Source organism: Akebia trifoliata, chromosome 5 (genome assembly GCF_017979445.1).
Source record: "Akebia trifoliata isolate Shusen 1 chromosome 5, ASM1797944v1, whole genome shotgun sequence".
In the NCBI taxonomy this organism is placed as follows: Eukaryota; Viridiplantae; Streptophyta; class Magnoliopsida; order Ranunculales; family Lardizabalaceae; genus Akebia; species Akebia trifoliata.
In genome coordinates this window covers 9170373-9177104 of record NC_141379.1, presented here as the reverse complement: position 1 = coordinate 9177104, position 6732 = coordinate 9170373, and positions in this window count along the sequence as shown.

Here is a 6732-nt window from a genome sequence, read left to right as displayed (position 1 = left end):
CCAAAACAAAAAAAACTCTTTTTTTAAGCAAATTATATATATATATATATAGTCAATACTATTATTATTTATTAAAGAAACCTAAAACAAAATCGTCCATCAAAAAAGGAGAAAAAAAACTCTATTGCCACACCAATTTATAGTTTGCAATCAAAAACAAAATTAGCCAATATCTTAGATGATGTGTGATAAGCAAAAATTGGTGTGACAATAGAAATTCTAAAGGAACAAAAAAAAAAAAAAAATTCTTTTAACTTGAATGTGTCCTTTCTTCTCGAACTTGCAGTAAACCCATGTCTCTCCAATAACCAGAATAATGAAAAACAGAAAGTAGATGCCATTTATCGGGGTCAAAATGGATGGATTCGTTGGAAAACAATCATCGAAACGATACTTTGCATGATTATCTAAGTAAATACAATTGTTTCCAAGTCTACAGAGACCCTACGATCGACACGAACTCGGAAGCTCGTACTAGTCTGAAATCGCATGGAAATCGTTAACCTAGTTTCACTTGTTCTAGAAATACCCTATGAGATTTCCATGTGATTCCAACCTGAGTCGCCAGATTCGGGTGAAGGGTCTCTGATAGCTCTCGAAAGGAAAAATATCGACAAGAGCTTTTCCGTTTGAAACATCTTAAGAAACCCATTCGAGATAATTCAGCCCCTCTCCTACTTTTTGCTTCCATGGCTCTGTATCTCAAGTAAATCTGATTTGAATCTTTGTTTAACTTCGAAATTAAGTCGAAATAATTATTGCCTAACTTCGTAAAGAAAGCCTTGTTCGAAGAAGAAAAAAATAAATAAGATGTAAAGTTTCAATTTCTCAAATTTAGGTGAAGAGACGACGTGGTTTGAGTTGCAGAGTTCATATTTGTCAAATTCGAAAATGGGTTCAAGATCAATGGAGGTATTAGGATTACTCCTCTGCCTCCTCACTTTAACGCCTAAATTTTCCAATCTAGAATGTCCAGAACCTTCTAAAAAAAAAAACTGAACTTCCACCACATGACCAGTAGCGTGGCTAATCTTTTGAAGATGACGGAAAAACCTTATTGGGGCTGAAGAAAACATGATTGGTAATAACAAGGGATTTGCAAAACCCAATTCAGCGTAAAGATAATCGAAAAAGATAGAAGAATGTAAAGAAGAGAGAGAGACTATTAAGAGATTTTTTTTTAAATTGCTATTTTTTTTTCACCTAGCCTAGGCTGCACTGTAATACTAAAGATTTTTTTTTTTTTACACAGAAGACAGATAAAAACAGTCTTTTCTTTTTTATACACTCCTTCACCAAACACGGTAGCCTTCTTTGAAAAAAATAATTGTTTTGTTTTGTTTTTTTTTTGCTAATGGCACACACTTATTTTGTGTTTAATTTTGCTGCCAAAGAATAAACATGCACACCCCATTTTTTTTATTTAGCTTTGGAAAAATCATCAATGAATTGGGAGAGGATCACCATTATATCCTAATTCCATTATTCTTTTTTAAAAATTTAAAATTATTATGGGTTACCAAATGTGACACTTGATTAAGACCATAGAAAAATCACTGAAAAAGAAAATGTCTACAAACAATAAGAGCAACCAAACGATTTACAACTATGCCAAAAAAATTAAATAAATAAATAAATAACAAAAGAGAAAAAAATTAGGCCAATTTTGCAATGTACCAAGATTTGGGATTTTTCAAGTTTAATTCTCAAATGGTCCCTAGCGAAGTCGCCACTGAAAGTACCCTCGACCCACGGGTGCGAATCCGCTTTTTATTTTTTGGGAGTCGTCACTTAGTTTTACGGTCTAAGAACTGAAAATTAACTCTAAACGGATAAAATGTACTGAACTACAAAAAAATGGGTTCAAGGATCACATTATGAGATTGGAAGGTGTTAGGCACCAATCTCACTCGGTGAACGTTGTTCTCTACTTTTTTCAAAAGTTTGACATTGCAAGAAAAAATATCCTAAAAATTAAAATAAAAAAATTACCTTCTTTACCTGAGTGATTGCAACTAGGAGTGTCAATGGATAGCCAAAATCCGAATTCGAATTCGAATTCGAATCCGAAAAATCGGATATTATTCGAAATTTTTGGATATCGAATTCGGATTCGGATGTTATTTTAGTATTCGAATGAATTTCAGATACGAATTCGGATATTGTCACATTCGATTCGGTAATATCCGCTCCGAAATAATATGTATATTATGTACTTATGTTACACAACAAAACATTTTTTTTATACATATATGAGGTTGTATATTCATGTTCTACAACGAAACTTAAATTCAAAACTTTATCTTCTCCCAACCAAACGCAGAAGAATCAGCCATGACCTCCGTCTTCATCAAGGTGGTTTCGGCTGTGCGAGCTCGGTAACCACCGTCTTCTCCGGTCGGCCATTGTTCAGGTACATATTCTCTCTCTCTCTCTCTCTCACAGTAAAATCATTTTTTCTTGACTGTGCGAACTCCATATTCACCGCCTTCGCCGGCTAACGTGCATCCAAAGATGCATCCTCTCTCTCTCTCTCTTTCTCTCTCACACACACACACACAGCAAAACCCCAATTTTATTCGATTTTTAAACTGAAATACTTGGAAGATTACCATTTTTGGAGTTGAAAAAAAAGGAAAATTGATTTATTTTTTCATTTGTTTTTTACAGATGGACTGATTGAGGACGATGGTAGTTTGTAGGATTTTTATCGGTTCGAATATTATCGGATATCCGATATCTTTTTCGAATTCGAATTCGAATGTTGTTAGCAATATCCGATCGGATTCGAATTCGAATTCGGATATTAATTTTTTTTTTCGGATTCGAATTCGGATATAGCGCTATCCGTTAACAACCCTAATTGCAACGATCGATTCCTTCAAAACTAGCAGATAACGTTCCTCGTGTGAATCTTCTCGCTTTTGTCTCTGTCGCTAGATTTGCTTTCGATTTCCGAGATGAGATTTCCTCCTTTGATATCTAAATATTTTTTTGACTTTCGGGATGTTTTAAGAATTTTTTGGTGATTTTAGATTAAAAAATATGGTTTGGGTGTTAGGTATGGACTCTTAAGGCTTCAGATTTAGGATTTTGGAAAGTCTTGGGAGAGTTTTTGGCATTTCTTTTCTATGATTTTTTAGCCTACGAATTTAGGTCGTAGAGCCCCCTTTTTAAGGAGCTTTTGGGATATTAGGATTTGGGATTAGACCACTTAGATATAAGATTAAGTTATTTCAATTAGGGTTTAATTAGGTTTTATTTGAAATCTAAATTTTAAATTTTGACTTACGTAAAATGAGGATTTTATAAGTTTTTGGAGAAATCCCCCAATGAAGGGTTCTTTATTAAATAATATTTTTAATTCTTTGGGACCCCCGGTGGAGGTTTCTTATAAAATATCATGTGGGCCCCACTTAAATAAATGGGTCACCACTTAAAATTTGACCCGTGGGCTTGATTAATTGATTTTATTTGTTCAAAAATTTTAATTTAATTTATTAAGATTTCACTTTACATTAATTAATGTTTTAATTATTAGTTTCAAAATTTTGAATTTTAGGGTTAGAAAATTACCATTTTACCCTTAAAGAGGACTTTTATGTTGAGAGGTTATTTTTTATATTTAGGAATATTTTGAAATTAATTTTTTGTAAAGAATTCAATGAGAATATCGATTTGTGTCATTTATGGGTTTTTGGCGTGAGATGATCGTGGACCCTATGAGGGCGTTTTCGTAATTTTGTCGAATTTTGTAAAAATTAGTGAAATGATTTATTTGGTCTTAATTTGTTATTCTATGTGATCGGAAGAGTTTTCCTAAGCGTAATGTAGGCTCTAGGGATGTTTTGATGTCAAGGATATTTTGGTAATTTAGTTATTTTTTGATGATTTTTCTTGCAAAGCTCCTTTTTGTCCCAAGAATATTGATTTCTATGTTTTGGGTCATATTTTCCTAGTGTAGCATGGTTTCTAAAATTTGCTTGTTTGAAATATCTCATCCAAAATTTGGAAATACATCTAGTAACAATAAAAAATATTAAAATATTCATCTATCATTGGGAACCGTTGGAATCGGGTTAACAAGTTGATTAATCGGACGAGTGCAAAAATGAGGTGTCTACAGATAAAAATCAGGTCGAAAGGTGGAAGGAGGTTAGGGTTTCTCTCAGAAAATAATAGCATGTAAGAATAGAAAAATATGTATTTTTTTTAAGTTGGTATTATAGAATCTAAGGGGTGTAATAGTCATTAATAGTTTTATTTTCTTTTGATTAATAAGTCTTGTTCCAAACTCCGATTTTTAAGATCTTATAGTTTATTTTGACTAATTTTTTTATTCGAATCTAATGATGTGGTCGGATTTTTCAGAATCAATTTATAAAAAAAATCTATTTTTTTACCTACGTATTTCCTCGAGATACACATAAAATTTAGGGCATTATAATGTGAGTTAGCTCTTCTTATTTTAAGGCAAAACAACTCATAAAGTAAGGATTCAATCGTGTTCTCCTTACTAGCTTAACACGACCTAAGAAAAAATCATATGAAGAATAAAAATGGGATAAACAAAGACAATGATTTGGAGTGAAATTAACAAAAGCAATACCTTCACTCTATCCTTTTTGAATGAATGTGTGCTTAGCCCTATCGTGAAGATGCATTTTGTTGAATCGTCAAAGGTCTTCTCAATATATGGCAAGTCTTCATATACATGACATCACACCATATTTATCAAGGTTTTTTTCAAAGGTAATACAAGCTTATGAGAGAATGTACACAAAAATTTCAAAAATGAATTTGTCGCCTTAAGTGTAGATTTACCTTAAACTTGGTTGCATTTTTCGTTTTGCAAGTGAAGTAGGAGCATTTGTTATATGGGTTTAATTCTGGCGATCTGACCAGTCATAATCCTATGCTTAGTATAAGCCTTCTTCTTTTTAAGTCCAACCCCATATTCACCTTAAATTTGTTATCTTATTTTTTTTATATTCTCAACATATCTTTCCAAACACATATGAATCTCTTTCATCCAACCATTTTTTTTTTTTTTTTGCATACTGTTAGAGTATTAGATTTTGTTGTACTGTACTATGGTGTATAATGATACATTGAATCAATATCGCATGTAGTTAAGGATGTGGTTATATGGTTATGTAACTTCCATATGTAATATTTATCTAATTAAAGGAATTTCACCGGAGATTAAACTAATATGAGAATTTCACATAATAATCTAAAAAACGTCTCTAGTATTTTAGTTATTTTGAAAATCTTCACATCGTATCAGAGCCATGGCCAGCTCCAATCTTATTATTAGGTCGGCCATGATCTATGCTTAATAAAACCTCTATTCTTTCTTCTTTAAGCCTAACCCTTCTTGCAGTCGTACTCCTGGATTCTTAACCCAAGTTATCTCTCTTTGTTTCCTACATCCAATCATTTACACCATTCAACAAGCATCTTATCTACACTTTCAAATTCTTCAAATCTTTCATCCTCATTATCCCACTATTGTTGCACAATATCCTTAAAAAGAATGAAAGAAAAAAATACAAAGAAAGGATGTTGACATAAACTAAATATTAGCATCTTGCACCAACGTCAACATCGTCATTGCCTTCATAGATATGGTCGTGATCATCCATAGAAGAATCTTCAATCCGAATCTTATGCCCTTTGGAATTCTCATTCTTTTAATTGTGGTATTTAGATGAGTCATTGTCTTTTCCATCCTTGCCAAAACCTTACTCTGAAGGAGTTTTCTGTAGTTATTTTTGTTAGAATAAAGTCCTAATCTTTAGGGATATTTAATTGCATTTGAATTATTCCAAGTTTCTGTTACCACTTGGCTTTATTTCCTATTAAGTAGGCTACTTTCTAGTTTCTATTAAGATCTGTATTGAATGGCTATTTAAGCCAAAGTTATTGCTAATAAAAGTGTGTCATCAATTCAGCTTGTTGTGTTCTTGCTCTTAGTTTCATTTTAAATCTAAGTTCCCAACAATCTGGTATCAGAGCCCCCACTAGGCCTGACAAATCAAAGCAGCAGTCTTTGAAGTTCTTGCAGCAGCATAGAAGATGACTACAGAATGGAGTTTTATACAGCCAGCCATTCCTCGCTTTGATGGTCATTATGACCATTGGAGCATGCTGATGGAAAATTTTCTACGATCTAAGGAATTTTGGGACTGGTGGAGCTTGGCTATATTGAACCAACAAGTGAAACGGTGCAGACAGATGCACAGCGAAAGAAGAATGATGAGATGAAGCTGAAGGACCTAAAAGTGAAGAACTATCTCTTCCAGGCGATCGACCGCACCGTTCTTAACACCATTCTCAAGAAGGATACTGCCAAAGATATATGGGACGCCATGAAGAAAAATTCAAAGGAAATGCAAGGGTCAAGAGGTCTCATCTTCAAGCTCTCCGCAGAGAATGTGAAACTCTTGAGATGAGGTCCGGTGAAGGAGTGACAGAGTACTTCTCTAGGGTCATGACAGTGGCTAACAAGATGCGAATTTATGGAGAAGATATGCAGGATGTTAAAGTGGTGGAGAAAATTCTACGTTCTTTAACTGAGAAATTCAACTATGTTGTATGTTCTATTGAGGAGTCAAAGACATTGATGCCCTTACTGTTGATGAGTTACAAAGCTCATTAATAGTGCATGAACAGAAGTTTTAGAGATGTAATGGTGAAGAACAAGCTTTGAAAGTGACATCTGAAGGA